Genomic DNA, 24,628 nt, shown 5'->3' on the forward strand with positions numbered 1-24,628 from the left:
CACAACCACCACCACCAGTTTATTTTAAAAGTCTACATACATTAAAAAAAGCCTTCTTCTTGCATACTTTATAGGTTTGGTCCACCTCTTTTTCTGCCTATGTCTGTAGATGTGGTTGGTAAAGTGTAGACATTTTACCTCTTAAAAACATACAACACCTTAGTGTAAAGATCAAATACAAATAGATCTAAACAAACAAAAAGACCTTAACATGAGAAGTGAATGAAATTTTTTTTTTAATTTTTTTTTCTCATATACTTAAGAATAATATTTAATTGCAAAATGTAGAAAAAAATAGTGATTTTATAGTAGTAGAGTAATTAATTACTCTAACATTTTGTAGAATAATTATAATTACTCTAAAAAATTATATAATTACTATAATAGTGTAAAACACAATTTCTTTTTCACGGCTGGCACTAAAATACGTGATTAATAGAATTGGAAATAAATTTCAAAGAAAAATTTCCCCCTTCACTTCTCATGTTAAGGGTTTTTTGTATGTTAATTAATTCCACTTGTAGAATAACCTTACTCTAGACTATTAATCCTCTCGGAGTAAAAAGAAAGAAAAAAGAAAATTTTGTAAGGATAAACCTCTTCGGATTCATTGAAAATCGCATCCCTTCCCATATTTGTTTTGGAAAGAATAGTAATAACCGGAACTTTGGATCCCAGTTTTGTACTAATCTGCAATTCACTCATGAAATCAATAAAAATTTACAGAACCTGTTGATCTTTGATCTCAAATTTTGAAACACATATGACGTAAAACATACCAGTTTGTGAGCCTCTAGACGGTGGTGGTAATACCAAGGATCAACAGAAGCAATGGCAAACTGAGGACGAATTGGCTCCGATAGTACCTTCCTCACCACATCTTTTGCAGCAACCTGATGAAAATTGGGGTATAAAATGTATTATGGTATTTCTAGGGATGCAAAAGAAAATGATTACAGACACAAGGAAATAAATAACCCATTCTTACTAATTGCCCACTACCCCTACTACTGTTAGAATATCTAGGGTTTTGCTTGAATGAATGAAAGAAGAATGTGTTCATAAAATGAATTGAGAATTCGGTTTGTACAGCAAACATGAATATATATACATTGTACCAATTATAGATTACCGCTAATAACTTAGGCTAAAATAATAATACTAATATGTGTCACACTATCTAGCTTATACAGTAAGCTAGATTATTGCCATGTTGAGTTGAGTCTTCGGTCTCGAGAAATCCTTGTGTTGTAGGGCCTTCGTCATAATGTCAGCTGCCTAATCCTTCGTATCACAGAAGCATACTTCCACATCTCCTTTCTTGATAAGGTCCCGGATGAAATGATACTCGACTCGAATATGCTTGCTCTTTCCATGATAAACGGGATCTTTAGCCAAACATATTGTTGACTTGTTATCACAATATATCGGTATTGGATATTCCACTTTTCCTTGAAGTTCGTCCAGTATTCCTTTGATCCAGATGGTTTGACAGCCTGTTAGAGATAATGCCTTGTATTCTACTTCCTTAGAAGATAATGCCACCACCTTTTGCTTCTTTGATTGCCATGAAATAGGTCCCGAACCTAGATGAAATATGTATCCTGATGTACTCTTGCTGTCATCCACATTTCCTGCATAATCACTATCGCTAAAACCCACGAGTTTTCCTTTTCCACCCTTTGAGTATGTAATTTCTTGATTTATGGTTCCCTTAATGTATTTGAGTATCCGTTTTCCAGCTTCCCAGTGACTCTTCTTCGGGCATTCCATAAATCTACTTATCTTGCTGACTGCAAACATGATATCTTGTCTTGTGTTCGTTAGGTACATGAGACTTCCAACTAAACTTCTATATATTCCTTCATCTCCAAAAATTTCTGGATCCTCTTTTGATAGTTTCAACCCGTATTCCATGGGAGTAGAAACAGAGTTGCACTGAGACATTCTATATTTTTCTAACAAGCTTCGCATATACTTCTTTTGTGATAAAGTTATATTTCCATATTCATATGATACTTCCATACCAAAAAAGTATTGTAACTTTCCCATGTCAGTCATTTCAAATTCTTCTTTCATTATTCCTTTAAAATCATTGATCAAAGTCATTGAGTTGCTGGCTATAATTAGATCATCCACATACAAACAGATTACCGGTTTTCCTTCCTTGGTATTCTTAATAAATAATGTATATTCATACGTGCATTTCTTGAATCCATGTTGCCCAAAATAATTCTCTATTCGACTATAACAAACTCTTGGTGCTTGTTTTAGTCCATATAGTGCATGTTTAAGAGGACATACCTTTTTCTCTTCCCCTTGCTTAATGTACCCTTGGGTTGTTCCACATAAACCTGCTCCTTTAAATTTCCGTTGAGGAATGCTGTTTTTACGTCCATCTAATGAAGATACCAATCATTCCTTGCGGCAAGAGCTAATACTAGTCTAACGGTCTTGAATCTAATTACAGGAGAAAATACCTCTTGATAATCTATATCGTGTTTTCGATTATACCCTTTCACCACCAATCTCCCCTAATACTTGTCAACATTTCCATGTTCATCGTATTTTGTCTTGTAGATCCACTTCACTCCTATCGGCTTATGATTTTTTGGAGGATATACTAACTCCCACGTTTGATTCGTATATATAGATTCCATTTCTCTATTCATAGCTTCCATCCACCTTGTGTCTTTACTAGCTTCCTCATATGTGGTTGGATCTGAATTGGCATAGAGAGCGAAATTTACTAACTGATTTTCGCCATATTTTTGTGATATTTCTTCTACAGTAAGTGCTCTTGTGTCCGCATATACACTACTGATACTTCTGGTTCTGATGACTTCATTTTCAGAAGATGAAGATGTGGAGAAGGTATCATCATCACGCACATCTAATTGACTTGTGCTCGGAGTTGGTTCACCCATCACTGTTTCATGACTTTCATAGTTAGGATCTGTATCTGGTTCTTCGGTAACTAGTCTGTTGTTTGAGGAGTTTACTGACTTCTCTCGTAAGGCTTTATCCATCCGGTTCTCGTCAGTCATCACGAGCGGTACAGTAGAGGAATCAAACTCTTTTAACCATCCTTTGCTTTCATAAAAATTACATCTCTGCTGACTATAATCTTATTCGTAAGAGGATTGTATAACTTATACCCCTTTGTGTTTTCGCTATATCCTACGAACACGGCCTTTTCAGTTTTATTATCTAGTTTACTCCGATGTTGCTTGGGGACATGTACAAACGCTAGATATCCAAATATTTTGAAGTGATTGACATTTGGTTTTCTTCCGTTCCATGCCTCATAAGGAGTTATTGTGCGATTTAGGATATATGTAGTGCAGGTAACAGCTTCGGCCCAATAACAGTTCGGCAGATTCTTTGCATTCATCATGCTTCTACTAAGTTCCATTAGAGTTCTGTTTTTTCGTTCGGCTACTTCATTTTGCTGAGGAGAATAACTATTTGTAAGTTGATGATGTATGTCGTTTGACTTTAAGTAATCTTGAAATAACTTGCTAAAATACTCTCCTCTACGATCCGTTCTTAGAGTTTTTAGCTCATGATCGGATTGTTTTTAGCAAGTGCTCTAAATTGTTTAAAATAACTCAAAGCTTCGGACTTAAGTTTGAGAAAATACACACATATCTTTCTGGAGTAATCATCTATAAATGTTATAAAATACCTACACCCACCGATGGATTTCGTTTTCATAGGGCCACAAATGTCCGAGTGGACAAGTTGTAGAAGTTTATCTGTTTGCCATGCTGATTTTTTTGGAAATGGTTTTCAAGCATGTTTACCAGATATGCAGCCCTCACGCATATTTACATCCTTTGTAATCTTTGGCAAACCAAGAACTGAATCTTTATTTCCCATATCTACTAAGGTATCCATGTTTACATGGCCGAACCGCTCGTGCCACAGGATAGAGGCATCTTTCATGGTCATTGTCAATGCAAGTGTTAGATCATTCTCGGGATTGAGAGGAAACATCTTGTTATTTGTCATCTTGATAATGCCTACAATCTTGTTGCTCGTATCTTTGATAATACATCTTTCCTTATGAAACTTGATCTTGTATCCCTCTTGTAATAATTGACCTACACTTAATAAGTTGGGCTTCAATCCTTTCACATAAAAAACATTTTGTACCCTTTTGTTTTGTCCCCTTATCGAGACCATTACGTCTCCATATCCTAAAACTTCAAGTTTTTTGTCATCACCTGTTCTTACTTCCTTTTTTAGTGATCCATCTAACTTGACAAATAGACTTTTGTTTCCTGTCATATGATTGTTGCACCCGCTGTCCAAATACCAACAGTCCTCTTTGACTGCCTCTTCCATGTTGAGGATCATAAACATGGTTTCATCTTGTTGTTCTTCTACTTCGTCTTCCCTGTGAATTAATACACTGTCAGATTTTTCATTATTCTCTTCCTTTTTCAGACATAACTTGGATGTGTGCCCGAGTCTCTGACAGTTAAAACAAAGTATGGAACCCATGTATCTTCCTTTACTTCTGCCACGTCCTCTCCCTCCTGTATCTCCTCTCGTTTGCCTAAACCTGTCTTGGTTTGTATTTTGTACTTGAAAGGCATGTTCCATTGGAACATCATCATACAGTTTCATTCGTAATTCATGGGACTGAAGTATTCCCATTAGTTCTTCGGTAGATATATCTTCAAGATTCTTCGTTTCTTCAACAGCGATGACTACAGACTTGAAGTTTCGAGTTAGACTTGGAGAATTTTTTCTACAATTCGCTGTTCACTAATCTTTTCTTCATTCATTCTTAATTGATTGACAATTAACGTTGTTCTGTTGAAATAATCTTCAACAGATTCTCCTTCTTTCATTTTTAAGGCATCGAATTCATATCTAAGAGTTTGTAGTTTCACAATTTTTACCCGATTTTCTCCTCTGTATGACTTATGCAGGATAGTCCAGGCATCTTTTGATGATTTCACCATAGCGACTCGCTCGAAACTGTTTCATTGACTTATTGGAAGATAATATGCATTGCTCTCTTGTCTTTCTTAACGGATTCCCGGTGCGCTGCCACTGCATCTTCTGAAGGATTTAATCCCAGATCTTGATACCCATTTTCCACTACATTCCATAGTTCTTGTGATTCAAGTAGAACTTTCATTTGAATATGCCAATGATAGTAATTCTGTCCAGGGTTTTGAATGAAGAATCGGATATTTGTGTTTTGTAAGTTTTGATTGATATGTGGCTTTGATACCACTTTGTTAGAATATCTAGGGTTTTGCTTGAATGAATGAAAGAAGAATGTGTGAATTGATAATTCGGTTTGTACAGCAAACATGAATATATATACATTGTACCGATTATAGATAACCGCTAATATCTTAGGCTAAAATAATAATACTAATATGTGTCACACTATCTAGCTTATACATGAAATATATATATATATATATATATATATATATATATATATATATATATATATATTTCTAATAACTACTTCAACATTCTAATTAACCCACGTAATACCAAACCACTACATGCATGAACTTGCATGACAACCAACGTAACTTAGGGTACTATGGGCTCCAGTGGCGAAGTTTGAGATTTCCGACCGGGGGTCGAAAACGTATATACCCAAAAATTTCTGTAAAACTGGGGGGGGGGGGGGTCGAATACGTATATACCAAAAAAATTCTATACGAAAACTAAATAATATCCACTACTGAGCGAAAATTTCGGGGGGTCGGCCGCCCGCGCCCACTATGCTGCGCCAATGGATGGGCTCAACCTTCACACATTTACCCAATCACATAAATAAAGCCACATAATTTTCACTCAAAACATACACTCACTCACCCTCATTGACATTTGATGGCGGCACAGGAGGGGCAGGGGCTGATCTACCTAACAAGTGGTAACCCCGTCGCCCCTTAACAGTCTGGCGCTAATGTAATTTGTAAAAAATTTGATGTTTTTTCAATTTCGTTATCCTTTTTTTTAAATGTTGCCCCTATAAAGATTTGAGTTAACTTCTATTTGTCTCCCTGTGATTTGGCCATTTTAACGGTTTTACCCCAATAGTTAAAAATAGCCATTTTCCTCCCTGATTTTTCTAACTTATCGTCATTTTACTCCCCGCCTCTAACTCCATCCAAAAAATCCATTAACCAGAAGGGGTGTTTTCGTAATTTTATAGATAAAAGCAAGGGCATGTATGTCTTTTCATCTAAATAAACCTACAACTTATTTATTTACATGTATATAAGTAATTCTTTTCTAATCGCCCATCTTTCCAACCACTCTTTCTACCGGCCAACACCATCCACAACCATCCACCACCACCTGCCGACCACGACTACCGCGACCTTTAACTAAATGTTTTAATTGAGTTAGAGCCAGGGAGTAATGTACCGAAATACCCTTACTTTTAACGTTTTAACTGAGTTAGAGTCAAGGAGCAAACTGGCGACACACTCGAAAGATCATGGAGGAAAATGACTATTTTTAAACTATTGGAGCAAAACCGTTAAAAGGACCAAACCACATGTAGCAAAACGAAAGTTAACTCTAAAGATTTTTCTACATTCGCCAAGTACCATCACTTAGCCACGTCATGTTTAACTGTCATATCTTTTGAAGATCAATTAGACCATCGGGTGCGGGGGTCGTCCCCTCCCAGGGTCGGTTCGTCGCCCACGTCGCACATCGCCCCTCTTGGGCTAGTCGCGGCACTCCCGGCTTCTCCAAGCCGTTGGAGACGAGGCAAAAATGTGGGCCCCCCTTAATTAATGTCGTTGACTAACGGATACTTTTTAAAAAAATAGTTTTTTAATTATTTTAAAACCTATATAAACCCATTCCTTTTACCTTTTTTATACAAAAATTCACCCACACTCTCCAAACAAACCCCTTTATACTCTCCAATAATCTTCTCTAAAAAATACACAATGTCATCTTCCTCTTCATCGACCAAGACCGAGAAAGTTAGTTATATTTTTATTCTTATATTTTATAGCGTTGCATTATTTTTATAAGTTATATATGTGTTACTATATATGACTTGCCACATCGTGTAGGTGCTCATGAAATATTAGTCGCCAATTACTTTGCCGACGAACCGTTGTACTCGGAGAGTATTGTTAGACGTCGTTTCCGAATAAGTCGTCGACTGTTTTTACGAATAGCCGACGATTTAGCCTCTTATGACCCTTTTTTTACGTTGTGATACGATGCTAGAGGCAAAAGGAGCTTCACCACCTTACAGAAATGCACTGCGGCGATTCGTCAACTAACTTATGGGACAGCAGCCGATGCTTGGGACGAATACTTAAAGATGTCCGACCGAACTGCTAGAGAATGTGTATACAAGTTTTGAAAATTTGTGGTGAGGCTCTACAGCAAAAAATATTTGCAAAAACCGAGTTACAATGACGTACAACAATTGCATCAACACCACAAAGCAATGCACGGTTTTCCAGGATTACTCGGGAGCATTGATTGCATGCATTGGACATGGCGGAATTGTCCTACCGCATGGCGAGGAATGTATACGCGAGGCGATCAAGGACATCCAACAATGATTCTAGAAGTTGTTGCGTCTCAAGACCTATGGATTTGGCATGCTTTCTTTGTGATTCCTGGTTCGAATAAGGACGTCAACGTTCTACAAAATTCCGAGGTTTTTGACAATATTATAAAAGGGATCGGTCCTGATACGAGGTTTACGGTTTCGGGAGTGGAGTACAGACGCGGGTATTATCTTGTCGATGGAATATACCCACAGTACTCTATAATTGTTAAAACTGTTAGGCATCCGCCAGATGAAAAAATAAATAAATTTGCCAAGTTTCAAGAAGCGGCGAGAAAAGATATTGAACGATGTTTTGGTGTTCTCCAACAAAGATGACATATTATTAAAACCCAGCACACGCTTTTACACCCAAAACGTTACAATACTGTATGTATGCTTGTATTTTGTTGCATAACATGATCATCGAAGACGAAGGACATGCAATTTGTGAGTATGACGAGAATGCGATGGAGCAGAATAATGTTCCGGTTAGCGAAGAACAACAAGATTTAAACAGGTTCTCATTACATAACGACTTCACACATGCCAATCTTCAATCAGACTTGATCGAACACATTTGGAATCTAGAAGAAAACAACGAGTAGTTTTTTATTTATTTGTTTTGTATTTTTTTAAATGTAACTTTAGGTTTTTATTTAAATGTAACTTTTTTTATTTTTATTTACTTTGTTTTAATTATTTAACTAAATCAAAAAAATAATAATAATAAAAAAGGGAGGACTGTCCTCCACACCCTTGGGTAGTCCCCAAGGGGATGGTCCTCCACCCTTGGTGATGCGGCGCCTACGTGATGGGTAGTCTCTTTAGGGACTAAGCAAACCATACGCTATGGTCTTAAACAACCCATTGCCTCACCCCTACCCGCATTAATGGTGGCGGTGTTGTCGCACCCACCCATGCCGCAAGTATTTTCCCGCTGATGCCCCGATCACCCTTAGATTATTTCGAATATATACTTGGCAGAAGCAAATAACAAGGAAATAACATAATTAATAATTTAGACCCTTAAATAAATTTATCATGAAAAACTGGTTGAGTAAAACATAATTCTAAACTTAATTTATGATAGGTTTGAATGAATATTAGCCTATTAGGTCATCCGTAGTCATAAGGCCTTTTTGGGGGCGTTATGTGACATGTGGCATGTCACGTCACCACGGGGCTTCATGGGGCGGGTAAAAGCTTGTGGATTTTCTCCTGCTTATTCATTAGGGTGAGTGGATGTCAAGGGAGGGGATCATAGTCTTTCAACTCATCTGGAATATCACGGAGCAGCTTCGTGTCCCTGTTCTGGTCCCCGATGCAGCCCCGTCATCAGTAGCTAAAACCAAGGCCCCCATAAGGCCCCGAAAGTTGTATCTTATTGAGTGGACTTATCAGCATCACGCTGAAAAAAGTGTCCAACTCTGCACGTGACTCGCATTGGCAACTTTATCCCACCCTATATCAGCCGGTGTGTGTGAGCTCCGTTCCTTATAGCTATAGCTCTACACCAGGAGGTATTTATTTAAAGGAAAGTTTGAAAAAAAATTGATTTTTTTTAATGTAAATGACCGTTTACCAACGGTCAAAAAAATAAATTCCATTTAATCACGCCGTTATCAATATCGCGCCATCCCAATTTTTCGAAACATAGCGCCGATCGTTTCTGTGTTCCCGGTGTTTTGGCGGCGCTATCAAAGGGCATACCGCCCCCACTACGTATCACCTTAGGTGATAAACTAGTTGATTCTGAACTTAATCTATTATGATCAGTGTGAAAAAATAGGTAACCTGAGGATTATAACTGAAAGAGCAAGCGGATGAGAGCTTGGGGCGAGAAAGGATGCGAGCGCAAACAAGGTGCCATAAGTGATTAACGCAATCGGCGGAGGCGAAATCAACAGCCGGAAGTCTGGCGAGTATGTTTTCGAGAAGGTTCATGCAAAGGTCATTGATTATTGTCGCCTGCAATGACATTCTGGTGACCGGAGAACTTTGTTACAGTGAGAAGAGCGAACTATTGTATATGTATGTAGAAGGGACACATAACACCACACGTAAAATAATAATTGTTTTTAAGCACCATAGTGACCCCTCACCACCTTAACTTAAAGCCTTTGAAAATAAAGAAAGGCTTTCTATAAATAGTAAATGTATCACATGCCACGCCATGAAAACCTTCTTAGGGGTAGGGCGCTCATTACTGATCACTCACTCACAACTTTTAATCAAGTTTCGCCATGTAATCAGGTATTATTCCATCACTAGTGATGGACTTTATTGGAAATGTCATCCCTCACCACACACCCATCTCCATTTAAAAATAACTCACCACTCAAACATATAAAACGCGTAATAAATTCAAGTATTCAACGCGTTATGAAATCCACATGTTGTGGAAACCACCGGTGGTGGTGTATCACGTGGTAAAACGCGTTGTTCCCCCTCCATAACAGACTGTACCGGGTCCCCTTGAAAACAAAATCTTTTAGCATCATCATTGTCAAGATAGATTGTTATTTGTAGTGTCCTTTAACTTTTTTTAGTAAATTACTTTTTTAAGTCCTTATATTTTAGTGTTTTTAACCATTTGAGTTCAAAATCAAAATATTTAACACTCTGAGTTCGTAGACTTTTTTTATAACCATTTGAGTCCCTCTAAGTCCAAATTTTAACCTTTGAGTCCATTTTTTTTTAATAAAATTGGACTCAAAACATTATAAAATGAACAAAATTGGACTCAAAACGTTATAAAATGTACGGTTAAGAACTCAGGGCGTTAAACTTTTTTATTTTGTACTAAACTGATTAAAACTACTAAAACACGTGGACTTAAAAAGTAATTTACTCTTTTTTTTTTCTTGGTGTAGGTGGTGTAGCTACAAACCAAGTAATCTATTTACACCCATACTTGATTTTTGATTTTTTGTTAAGTAGTTTTTTAGGTCCAGTTTTGGTTACACAACCTAGGGGTGAGCAAGAAAACCGAAATAACCGAATCGTAATCGAATAATCGAAATAATTGAACCGAAACAAAAACCGACGGTTCAGTTTTCGGATTTTTAATAACCGAAAATTTCGGTTCGGTTTTTGGATAAACTTTTTCAATAACCGAAAAAACCCGAACCGAACCGATAAGTTACAATCCATATACTATTATGTTTCAGTTTAAATTGTTTAAGTGTTTAACCCAATGCTAATAGAAAATGTTAATTTTATTCTTGAATGTTAAGTGTTTGTAATAAAAACATTATAACTGAAATGATTTATTATTACCTATAAGATATAACAAAATTTAATATAAAAATTAAATTTAATAAAAACTTTGAAGAAACATAAGAATATATTAGAAGGTTATGTTTATGTAAACAATATTAATTAAAGAGGTTAACTATAATAACTTAAATATAAACATATAAAAAGATTGTTATAATATAAATTATTCTTTTTATATTTTGAATCTTACATAATTTTGTTCCAAAAACCGAAATAACCGAAAAACCGAACCGAACCGCCGTAAAAACGGAAAAAAACCGAAACCGAACGGTTTTTAAAACCCAAAAACCGACATTTCGGTTTCGGTTTTGATTTTCCCAAAAACCGAACCGAACCGTGCACACCCCTAACACAACCATAAAACTGGTTTAACGAAATCGAATGATATACTAATATATACATGAAGAGCACGAACCAACTTAATAATTGTTCGAACTTCGAAGCAGTGCCGAAGCTTGAGATTTTCGACAGGGGGCGGAAGTCACCGGACCTAAAAGTTTCTATAAAACCAAAGGTGTATAAAAACCCATTTGTTGCTAATTAGCAACTAGTAACGAGGCTAAGATTCGGTTAGAGTATAAAAACGGCCCAATTCACATATCTACATTGCACATGGGTATAACATATAAACGAAAATCTGGTTAGGGTTCAAGCCCGATTATATGACCCATTAGATATGTATTTGAGCATTTCTAATCCGAAAGGCATGCACGGCCCCGTTTTTTACCATCCATTATATGCATGTTGTTTTCTTATTTTTCAATTTTCATAAACTATATAATACTATATGAGTTAAGTATTTTAATATGTAAACAGTTTTCAACTCATAAACTATATAATACTATATGAGTTAAGTATTTTAATATGTAAACAGTTTTCAACATTAGTGCGACACTTGACAAAGTCCCACTTTATGTAATTTGGTCTTTGGTATAAAATGACACTTGTGTTGTGTTATACTAAGTAAGACTTTGAAAATTGCACACCACGCCGCCCCCCTCCCATCCTGTCCTCAGCGGCAGCATCTGGACGTTGGCGACGAAGCAAATCTGGTGGGCCCCCTTTGTTTGTGTTTGATTTGTATTTGAAGGTTTAGGTTTCTGTATATTAATGACGGATTGCGTATAGATATAGGAGTGATGTGGGGAAGATGACAGTGCCAGCCGTATATTATAATACGTATATAATATATATTTTAGCCCACATATAGCCTTATTTGTTTGTTTTGGGACCTATAGGTCAGGTCAGCAAAGAGAATTCACATGGGCTAAAAAAAAGTCATGTTTTTTAACTTTTTTTTTATGTTTTTTTAACTTTTTTTTAAGTCTGTGTTTTTTTTAAGTTTATATAATGGATTTTAATGTTAATGAAAAAAAGTAGAAGATTAAAAAAATAAAAAACATAAAAGTGGTGGGGTACGATCATCTAGGACCATTCTCCCATACCATCTGGTTTTGTGGGATGAATCATTCTTAGGAGAACTATGATATGACGCCTACGTGACGGATCATCCTCCAAGTAAGGATGGGCACCATACCCTCTAGCCTTTGAGGCAGCAGTGAAATATATCTGGGTGGTAAACACACAAGGTATCGCCTGTTTTGATGGGACCAACCAAAATTAATATCTTCGTGACTGCCACATGAAAATGATTATAGTTAGACGTGACATTTTTGGACCCGTTTAGTTATTAATGATATAATGACCCATTATTCTAGAAAGTAACCTACCGTTTAGTTATTAATGATATAATGACCCATTATTCTAGAATGTTTAGGGATATGTGTCACACTTGCGAGACATGTTAGGCAATGTGTAGTCATAAAGTCCTTTGTGGGGCGTTATGCGACACGTGTCGTGCCACGTCAGCAAGGGGCTTTATAGGGCGTTATGCAATTTGAGGCCATAGTCATAAAGCCCCTACCCATCATTACCTATTTAATAATTTTAAGTTTTATTAAGTAATATAAAAAACTCTTCTATTTTTTGATTGGCCAAATGATTAACCAAACAAAAAATAACGCCGCGAAAAATCTGGCGCCCTCCCCCAATTTTTGAAACATAGCGCCCAGGGGATGGTGTGCCCGGCGCCATAGCGGCGCTATGGTGGGCTATACCGCCCAACTACGTTCAACCTTATTAGGAACTAGATTGTTTAGAATTTCGGGGACGAAATTAAATTAACGGGGTGGTGTTGAAATAACCCGGAAAACTAAAATAATAATATTAATATATAGTGGAATATCTATATCTATATAATATAATAAATGAGATATATTTGGGACACGTGACGTGTTATAGTGGAGTCTCAAGCTTATTTTGGGAGGGAATGCATATCCTTTTTGCTAATTTGATTGTTCCAATTCCAAACCCCATTTCAACCAGATTGTTTGATTCTTCGCCGATCGAAACCCTGGTGTGTTTCTAACGATATGTTGTTACATTGGGTCCTTTTTATTTGATTTCAAAAGCAAACGGATAATATAAATAAGTTCTCGGATCCATTACCCTACTATTGGTAAGTGTGTTGCATACAGTGGCGGACTCACCTTAAGGGGTGGGTGGGCGGCCGCATCCCTTGAAAAAAAAAATTTAGTGGTATTTTTCACGAAAAATCCCGACCGCACCCCTTGTAAATATTCGTCCGCACCCCTTGAAAAATTCCAACCCACCCCTTGGAAAATTCCGACCGCACCCGTTGGAAATTTTCGTCCGCACCCCTTAGGAATTTATACAAAAAATTGTTAACACTGATTGAAATTCGATCAAATTATGTAAACAAGTTAGCCAACTAACCCCTTTAATAAAACTTAAATTCAATCCATCAAGCCCACTAACTTAATACCCATTCAAGCCCAATCCAACTACTAGTTTTGAGGTAATTGGGGGTTGTTCTACTCTTTATAGGATGAGTTTGTTGTTTCTTAATTTCTTATTGATTATATGATACTAGTATAGGGTTTGAAAAGATGAAATTTAAAAAATGAACTTAAATAGGTAATTCGATTAGTTTTGATGTTTTATTGGTTTTTTTTCAAAAGAAACAGATATATATATTTGTTAAAAAAGTTTAAAATTTTATATGTTTTCATGTATTTTTGGGTTGTTCTAGTCTTTAGTTGGGTGGTTTTGTTGATTATATGACTATTGGTTGGTAAATAACAATTACTAGGGCTTAAAATTCAAAATTTTAAATTGAAAATTAAGGAACATGGGCTATGGTTGAACACTTGAAAATCCTTGTTTAATGATTAAGAGAAATAGAAGTAGGGATGGTTTGGACTTTGATGCTTTTTTGTTTGTTAATGTGATAAGAAGTTAGGAACTAGGGTTTGATTGTTTGAAAATTGAAATTGACCCGACCCGATCTGATTCGACCCACTATGAAACTTCGTTTGTTTGTGTTTACTTGTTTTACATGACCCGACCCGATCCGACCCGCTATGAACCGATTTTTTTTTGGTATAGCTAGGGGTCTAAAATATTTAAAAAAAATTCGCACCCCCAGGAAAAAAATCCTGGATCCGCCACTGGTTGCATAATATGGTTGTGAAATTGGCATGAATACTTATTATCCTCAAGGGAGGAGCTTAGAGGAGGCCGGACCGGGTCTCAGCTCGTGCGGTTTTTTCGCCTAGTAGTGTTAAATTTCATGTTTTCAAGAATTTTTTTAAATATGTATTGGTTCGGCCCAGACTGATTTTATCTCCAAAAAACATTAGCCCATACTGAGTTTTAGGTTAAGATCTGCCACTGATTATCCTTATCAGTGAATTGAATCATCTTTCCTATAATTGCAGACATGAATCATGTCATAATAAACCACAGAGACTTCTTGATGAGAAATGTAAAAAATAATGAGTAGTTTTAAACTTACAATCTTTTCTTTAGATTTGCTTTTTTTTTTTTTTTTTTGACGTGAAAAAGAAAGGAAAAAAAGGACGTGTTATCAAGGATTTTACTCATTAAAGTAAAGTTGTTGCTTTTTACTTCATCTTTAGACTTTCAAATTGATAACCTTTTTTTTAACCCGAGAATCCAAAGTTAAGAACTATATATTATCCAATGAAGTTGCCCCATCATAATGGAGGTGGGAAGGTTTACTATCTAGTAGGTTCCTACCCTAAAGTGCTCTGGTTCGAATACCTTTTCGACCGAGTTTTGGCCATGTATAGCTCTGGCCGAGATGCTGTTAAAAAAAAGAAGTATATATATATTTTTAACGGCAAATTTAGATCACTAACGTAACACTGAATCAACATCGTACCACCAGCGAAACCACCCGATCATATCCATCTTCATTAGGCATAATGCATATAAACCAATTCAGGAGGAAACCCAATAAATATGGGAAAAACTTCCCTTATGGGAATCGAACTCAAAACCTATTGATCTTAAAACCTTATCCCATCTCAAAGATGTCAGTAGGCAAAAAGCCAAAGACACGGGTGAAAAGGAGTTGGTGAAAATTATTATTTATAACATCTTGTTGTTTCTTAGATGCTTCAATTGTTTATATACTTGGTTGAATCCACTTCGATGCTTCAATTCTAGTATTACTCGTTAAATCCATGAATTTAACACGGTTCTCGTGTACGAAAACTTGAAAATTTAGCGAAGAACTAGGCCTATATTCATGAAACTAGGAATTGACATTGATTCGTGGCCCTCACCTTTTTTAATGTAAAATAAAAAGTTATAAAAAATATCACCTTCTACCCTCTACATATTTCTATTAACCATTTTTCATAGATGAATCCTTTTCAAATACAAGGTCAAACTTCAAGACCTATTGTAGCCAAGTTTAGAAGCTGGAGGGCTGTAGTTGTCAAGGTAGAAGGTTGAGAGCTAAAGTTTAACTTTTGTGTGTATATAAGGAGAGTAAGGTATGAGAATGAAACACTCGTCTTTGCTCTCTCTTCCTTATGCACACTCTAATTGATTCTTATATCTTTGATCAATTGGGTTCATAATCATCCCACTTCAAAAGATGTAAATTTGACTTTCAAAAGGTCAAAACTTCATAAATTTGCATGAAGCCAAACCTTGTGAGCATCTAAATCATGTATCATCTGACTTTTGTTTTCCTTTGCCTTCGACTTGTGATTAGATGTATGTATAGTCGTATAGGGATTTTCGTGGTAAATGTACACGACTTGTTCTCGAGTTTCAGAATACACAACCATCAAGCTTTGAACCCATATAAATATAAAATTCTAGATGGGTTCAAAATTTAATAACTATATATGGATCCGACCCGCATCCGGCCTGGTGGGAATTAAAGAGAATAGATGCGACGGAGGCGTTTATGTTGGTTCAGTTCTGTTTGTTCATGAAGGAAAACAATATAAATCATACCTTTGATTGCATCAGTAAAGACCAGCAGAGAATCCAGATGTAGATGCAGCAATAGTGTTTGACATAGTTGTCAGTTTTTGGTCTGGTTCCTCCTTAGGGTGCAATCTAATGATGGTGACTAAGAAAACCGAAAAGGGTATCGGCCGTAGGAGAGGAGGTCGAGCATTATGATGTTATGGCTAATGGGATGTCTGATTGTGTAACTGAGTAACCCCTTAACCTCCACATAAATCTCCTTATATAAGCACCCAGGAGGAAACCCTAATTAGTTAATAAGGGTAATTGGGCCCATCAACAATTACCAACTAATTATTTAATGGATTGTTATATATTTTGATCCATATAATGTAAATGATTATAATGGCCATATATAAATAAATATATTATTTATTTATTCTTACATTCTCCCACTTGGCCGAGTAATCATTTACTATGAGTATTAGATAAGCCTGATCAGGAGTTAACACTCATTTTAGCCTTAAACAAGTACTATAGCAGAAAAATACAGCCGTTGAATCATTATGCGACTCAGGACCCCCATTAATCATACTATAGCCTTAATTTAAAACCTAATCATCATGATCAAAATACGCGTAAGCCCTTTGTTTGATTTGTAACTATATTTGTCTATATGCCATTATGCTAGCTTGACATATTCTTAGAGACATACAAAATCAAACCGATGAGGAAAAATTAACTAATACTTAGACATTCATAGTACGATATGCAATTGCGCATGGCCATTAATTAATACCCGTCTATGAGCTCTCTTAATAAGACTTAGGGGTAATAGCCCTTCAGTTATAGGATCCTTAAGCATATCATGAATGTATTCGATACAAAACTTAGTTTCCTCAATTCGTTTATAAACGAATAATTATTTGCGTATCGAAACTTAATGCAGCACCTCTTGAACTGTTACTGTTCAAGGAGTTATGGTAGCTGACTTTATCACACTAATTCTTCAAATCATTAATTATATGGAGTTAATAAACTTATGAGTCCACTGATAAATTTCCAACAACACTTAGTGACTATATTATGTCCTTATAACTTAGGTTGTTAATATCAGTGCATTATGACTCCTCCACGAGATAGGTTTTGTCTGCTGACATAAAGATATACCCGAAATTACATTTTGTCATCTTTGAATATCACAAAGTTAGAGTAATAAACCGGTTTTAATTCTCACTTCTTCTTCAAATTGTAGTCTCTCGTTTCTTTTAAAGATATTGTAATACTCCATTAGATGCTACACATTAATCTAGACATATCTAGTGTGTTGCAATGTGAGTAATATCTAAACGAGTATAGACTTAAACTTACATAAGGCTTCTAATTAATGAAGCGTAAATAAATAATCCCATTTATCCTATTATCTTCTAAAGGAGAGCAATATTTTGTTACATATGTAAGGACCCATTTAACGTTAAACTTATGGAACGGAACTAATATCCCATTGGGTCTATCTCAATATGTTATGATATCAATCACGTAAGAGATATCTCTGAGATTTATTATATCAAAGTTTGTGTTAACAATGCTTTGACTTATGTAACATATACTTGTCAAAAGAATATCATCTATATAGGCAAGTTTATCTTAGTTGCTCCCACTCATTTTGAGGTAGGTTCATTAATCCACTTGATTCTTGATGAAAATAATTACGTTAGCTTTTCATCACATTATAATGTTTGCATTAACCCATACATGGATATTATTGACTTACAAATAAAGTGTTCTTTAACCTTCAGTTTGAAACTTTAGGTTGTTATCTAATGAACATGTAAATGTGTCAGCCATTTGTCATGGAAAATTATTTATAATGTTCATCTAATGTAGCTTTAAACTATTATAAGCTACTAGAACAGTAATGATCCTCAAAGAAATCTTTTGTTAGATATGTAATAAAGATTCTTTAATAATTTATCTCTTCCTGAGTACAACCTTTGACAACCAATCATGCCTCTTTGTGTCTTAACGCTTATATTAGGATTTGATTTATTTATGAACACTCTTAGGTAATTCAATCAAATCCCAAACGTTACACGAACACATAAAATCAGTTTTACTAGAAAACTGTTTTATTCCATTCAGATGACTGATTTACGCTAATGGCTTGATTTTAAGAGATAGGATCATTAAACATTTCCAAAATCCATTTCAACTTCATTAGGGAGGTTACGTTAATCATCAAAGTTAGTAGGTTTTTAAACCTAGATGACCTCCTGAGTTGATTATTGGGTTTTAAAAGTTTCAGCTTTATGGATTAGCTCTTGGTTTGGTTGCTATCATTTTCATTCTAAGTTTTGTAAGAGTTGGTGCAGTATGGTGTACAAGAGGTGTAATCGGAGTTAAATTCGGAGTGAAATTTAATGACACTCTTCCCCCCGCCTCTTGTATTCCTTGCAAATCATGATAAGGACTTTGACTGCTCCTACCGAGCTTAGAAATCTTTAGGGACTCGGCATGCGTAGGGTCAATGTGTAACGACCAACAAATTCTTAATAGAGAAACAAGTTAATGACGTTAGTCGTTGTAGTTTCTCTTGTTGAGGATTATGTTAGTTTAGGTAAGAAATCTAAGTGTGCCCACAATTAAGCAACAATGAAACTTTTGTAAGAGTAGCATTAGATTTTAAGGAGACAAGTATTGATGGAACAGTGTCGTGATGGAGCGGTGTCTTGTACAAGAGGTGTAAATTTAGGTAATGTAAAATTTTCACTCCCCCACCTCTTGCAACTATTGCAAGTTATTATTAAGACACTTAATGCTCCCACTGATCTCTAATATCTCTAGAATGCTACAAGAGAAGTTTCAATGAGCTACGTGACGTAGGAACCTATCACATATACGTTAGACTTTATTTGATTTCTTTAATGTCCAGATATCATAAGAAACTTTGGGGACATATCTAATAGAAATCTTATTAAGTATATATATGAATAGATTTCTTCTAAGACCGTGAGCCATATGCGACAAAATTTAGATACAAGTTGATATTCTGTTAAATGATAAATGAATTATGTCTGAATATTCCATTTGGAATAAGTTCCACGAATGTCAATGAATGACTTATGATGGACCCATACTTATTCCTTAAGCCAAGTAATATTTAGGGCTGTAACGTCATGATTTAAAATCACTTAAAATGAGATTAGATGAATAATCATCCTCATTAACCATGTCATGATTTCTCATGAATTTTGGTTCTAATGGATGAAATTTATAAGTCTCATTTTCCTTTTGTCAAATTCTCGTTAGCATGATGACAAAGGTTGTGAAAAATAAGGTATCATCTAGTTTCATCTTAGTAATGTTTCTATCCAGATATTTAGAACAAATAAGAGGAGAGTTTAAGATAAGTGTGACTTTATGTTGACTATGCAAACCTCACAACCTTCATAACATTGCTTAATTATGATACTGTATTCTGACTAATCTCCAGAATATATAAGGTATCGAAAAGCGTTGTTGGAAGACTGTTCATTATGGTTCTTATAGTCTTAACATTTAATTTTGTCACTAACTCTCATGTCAGTTATTTGTCGAGTTCTGATAAGGAAACGTATGGAACTAGAGTCAACTAATCATGTGTTAATTGGAATATTAAAATTTTCAGACTTAAATATCATTAGTAAGTTACTATCTAATTAATTTATCCAACTGTTCTTTAGAATAATGGATAGTCTCGTTGCTTATGCCTAGTCTAATGACATAATTATGCAGTGAGATTTTCCCTTGAAGAACCTTAACGTTGGGATTAGCACTTGTAATTTGTCTATGGACCTTAGAACAATCCTCTTAACGTTTTAGTGGTTTTAAGGTGAATAACATCTTATTTTCCAGTTTCAAACATTTATTTCTATGTACATATGTTGCTAATCAACACACTCGTTATACTTTGGTACTTTTGAGTGTTATAGCTGATTTATATTGCATCAAATTGTACAAATGAAAACTTAGTATGTAATGTACTGGAAAATGTACTTATTTCCATGCGTAAGCCCTTAACTTTATGGGTCATGGTATTGTACATTATAATATATTCACATATACCACTTAACCTTATAATTTATAATTTTAAATGAAGACATGCACCTTAGGAGTTCTTGTGATTATTCCACAATTATAGATTAGTCAGGAAAAACTTAATCTGGAATAACTTTAGTGATAGCAATTATGTTAGAGAGTTCTTGATTATCATAAGAGACATCATGTTCGATTTATCCTAATCATTATGCTCTACTTTTCTTTTGTAGTGCCTTATCAGAAGAGAGCAATAGGGTTATCGTGTCTTAAGAGATAATCAAGTATTTAATTTAAGAGCTAATTCTTATAGAAACTTTAAATAAAGCAAAACATTTTAGGCTTAGGAATTAGAGTGGATGAGATATAGATTTATAGAAGAAAATTATAGTGAGTAAAAATTATGGGTACTAAGTATAAGGCAGACAAAAAATGATCACAAAATTAATTGAGGATCATTAATATAAGGATCATTATGTGAAGATGTTGTGATATGTCTATTACTAACATCAAAATAATAGACTACTTAAAGTTCTACTTAAACGAAGACAAAACAGCTTTGGCCAGAAGTGTAATCATTTAAGCATATGTGCAAAGTGGTTGTAACAAATCAGCTTTGGCCAGAAATTGAGACAATCACTTTAGTTATGCACTTGTTAAGTATGCCATCTATGAATGAATTAAATCAGCTTTGGCCAGATATTAAAACATTCATGCTTATGATGCATGCTTAACATAGCTTTCGTAATACTTGAACGATAAGTAGATGTATCAAGTCAGCTTTGGCCAGAAATGATATATCAAAAACTCATTCAAGTAAAGCCATTTTGGTTTTGTAAAACATTATTTGATCCTCATTAATTAACTAAATAATTACAAAAACCAATCATTTAATAGCAAACCACCCGTTAGCGCGGATCGAACTCCGCGGTGAGTTCGCTGGGGTTTGCGGGGGACAGCGTGCCCCCGCCTAGGGTTCGGGGCGGAGCCCCGAAAAATTTTTTCTTTAGTTCACATTTAAACAGCCTAAAATAATGAGGTTTCGAGTCGCAACCACGGTCTCGAGTTATGACGTTATGGTCTCGAGTCGCAACCACGGTCTCGAGTAATGACGTTATGGTTGCGAGTCGCAACTACGGTCTCGAGTAATGACGTTATGGTTGCGAGTCGCAACTACGGTCTCGACTAATGACGTTATGGTTGCGAGTCGCAACTACGGTCTCGACTAATGACGTTATGGTTGCGAGTCGCAACTACGGTCTCGACTAATGACGTTATGGTTGCGAGTCGCAACTACGGTCTCGACTAATCACGTTATGGTTGCGAGTCGCAACCTCATGGTTTCGAGTGATGACGTAATGGTTGCGAGTAGCAACCTCATGGTTGCGAGTAGCAACCTCGCTAACAGCTGTTAATTGTGATATCATAACCGAAAATTCGAAATTAAGGGATTATGGGATATTATTTCCTGTTTTAAAGTGATCTAATTTTATCAACATATTTCGAAAATAATAACTGTTTATCTAATAACAGTTTCGAATAAAAATTAAAAGATAAAATTAGATCAAACATGGAAAAAACACCCATTAATCCTAAATCATTCCAAAACATAACAGAATACTTCGAATTTTCTCAAGAACATGATGAACCCTAAAACATAAAACATAAATTCTAGAACCCGAAACCTGAATTTTATTAGTTTTTCTAAATAGATTTCGGTTAAAAAACATAAACCAGTTAATTTCGAATAAACATATGATTAAGCTTTTATCCGAAAACAATGATCTCGAGTGGACAAGGCCGACTCGAAACCGGCTGTTATGATTCATAAGGTTTCAAAATTCCGTTTTCCAAGTTTCAATCCCAGAATTAATGGATACAAGAACAGAACTGACTAATCAACATATGCTCTGATACCACATGTTGGTTCAGTTCTGTTTGTTCATGAAGGAAAACAATATAAATCATACCTTTGATTGCATCAGTAAAGACCAGCAGAGAATCCAGATGTAGATGCAGCAATAGTGTTTGACATAGTTGTCAGTTTTTGGTCTGGTTCCTCCTTAGGGTGCAATCTAATGATGGTGACTAAGAAAACCGAAAAGGGTATCGGCCGTAGGAGAGGAGGTCGAGCATTATGATGTTATGGCTAATGGGATGTCTGATTGTGTAACTGAGTAACCCCTTAACCTCCACATAAATCTCCTTATATAAGCACCCAGGAGGAAACCCTAATTAGTTAATAAGGGTAATTGGGCCCATCAACAATTACCAACTAATTATTTAATGGATTGTTATATATTTTGATCCATATAATGTAAATGATTATAATGGCCATATATAAATAAATATATTATTTATTTATTCTTACAGTTTAGGGCGGTGACGACCTCGGATTCTGGAGGCACAAGGGTGGTGGAACCAAGCGTGAAGATCGTGAAGCAGTTACTTCAACGTTTGGAAACCAGACCGGACCGGCCGTTCCAGTCGGTTTAACCGGAGACCGATGGTGTCGGCGGTCCGGTCATGCCCTTTGAACCATTTGTGCAGCAACCGGCCAGCCGGACCGGGTGGCCAACGATCGAACCGTGGAACCGCGACTAGGCGGTCAAATCGGAGATGAAGATAATAACAATGCTAAGTCTGGTCTTCGCTCGAAGAGAGTCAGAGATGAGGGGAGGTGGTGATGATTTGAACAATTTTTGTGTTTTTGTTCGGCAACTGCTGCCACGTTCCTTGTTCTCCGGTCCACTGAGTAGTAATATATAAGAAAACCTAATGCATGTACTCCATGTATAGAAGAAAAAGTAGAAATTTTTTTTTCCAACGGTAAGGTTTATATTTCATTCCAACAAATTATATTGAAAGTGAGTTTCTTAGGAATGAACACGATAGAAAGCTACAACAATAGTACATTGAAAAGTATGAAAAAATCTTTTGAAATCTTATCCATATTCTCCTTTACAAAAGACATTATATTTATATTTACTTTTTCTAATATTTTTAGATATTATATATTTTTATTCTATTAAAAATATTATCCGGTTCGATCGATCCAACCAGTCTAATCAGTGAACCAGTAAGATGTCCGGTTCAATATCATGTCCGGTTATAAAAAATTGACTTTCTTTCACTTTTCTCTCGACACTACACTAACAAGAACATTATAGCCTTTTGATACAAATTTAATAGAATAAAGTGAATGGTATTGAGATTAGTTCTACATTTCTTTTACCAATATAAATATAACTTTAAACTAAAAATAAAAAAATTTTTCTTTTCTTTTTTTTTTTTTTTTGAATGGCAAATAATAAAGGGGAAATAGCAAAAATAGCCAAGAATGGGTCAAAATTTCCAAAATAGCCAACGAAAACGTCTTAAAAGGTCTTTTCATGGAAAAACATGGCGTGGAAACGTCTTAAAAAAGTCTTTTTCAACCCAACCAACTGCGTTCCGGCACGTGTCAATTTTTTTTTGTAGAGGCTTGAGACGTTTCAACCTTTTTTGTAGAGGCTTGAGACGTTTCAGTCTTATTTATTAATTTTTTTTCAACATTTGTATATTTGTAGTATTTTTAATATTTAAAACAAACATAAATTTATCTACAATTAATAAGTATTTAAATACTAAAAATATACAAATCAGATTGATGAAATTTATTTTTTAAATACTAAAACATAAAGTGCATTTAAATATTAAAACATAAAGTGCATTTAAATCTGATTTCATGAAATTTAAATATTTATATACTATTAATTTATAAGAATCCTAGGCATCATTACTTGTAAGATGTGCTAGATATGTTGTATAAGTTATTTTCCATTTATCCTTTTATTGGTTTTCTTGGGTGGTGGATAGGGGTGTGCACGGTTCGGTTCGGTTCGGTTCGATTCGGTTTTTGGGTAAAATCAAAACCGTAACCGAAATTCAGTTTTTGAAAACCGTTTGGGTTCGGTGTTTTCGGTTTCGGTTATTACGGTTTAACAACGGTTCGGTTCGGTTTTTCGGTTTATTTAACAAATTAAGTTAGATACAAAAATTAAAAGTATAATTCAAAGTTTAAAAATGTTTTTTAAATGTTTACATTCAAGATAATATATTTAGTCTTTTTTATTAATAGTGTTCATATAAACATAACCTTCTAATCCATTTTAATGTTTTTATTAAGACGTTTTCTTTTATAATACTTTGAAAATAATTTAATTTTTACGTTAAATTTAGTTATTTCTTGTAAACAAGGGATAAATCATTTTAATGATACATAAACATGTTATGTTTTTATTATAAATATTTGGCAATCAAGAATAAAATTAATAATAATTCTTAGTATCATGGATTAAACACTTAAACAACTTAAACATAAAAATATATGGATTTGACATACTATTATAA

At 35.1% G+C, this 24,628-nt stretch overlaps 2 long non-coding RNA genes across 2 annotated transcripts; one reads left to right on the forward strand and one right to left on the reverse strand.

Moving 5' to 3' along the window:
* Positions 1-418: 418 nt before the first annotated feature.
* Positions 419-22,720, reverse strand: LOC118491726. The gene is made up of 3 exons (XR_004892096.1): positions 22,608-22,720; positions 780-893; positions 419-690 (listed from the first exon to the last, which is right to left on the reverse strand). It is a non-coding gene; the product is annotated as an uncharacterized LOC118491726 (long non-coding RNA).
* On the forward strand, positions 15,577-23,058 carry LOC118491725. The gene is made up of 2 exons (XR_004892095.1): positions 15,577-16,159; positions 22,615-23,058. It is a non-coding gene; the product is annotated as an uncharacterized LOC118491725 (long non-coding RNA).
* The last annotated feature ends 1,570 nt before the right edge of the window (positions 23,059-24,628 follow it).

Source organism: Helianthus annuus, chromosome 4 (genome assembly GCF_002127325.2).
Source record: "Helianthus annuus cultivar XRQ/B chromosome 4, HanXRQr2.0-SUNRISE, whole genome shotgun sequence".
Classification (NCBI taxonomy): Eukaryota; Viridiplantae; Streptophyta; class Magnoliopsida; order Asterales; family Asteraceae; genus Helianthus; species Helianthus annuus.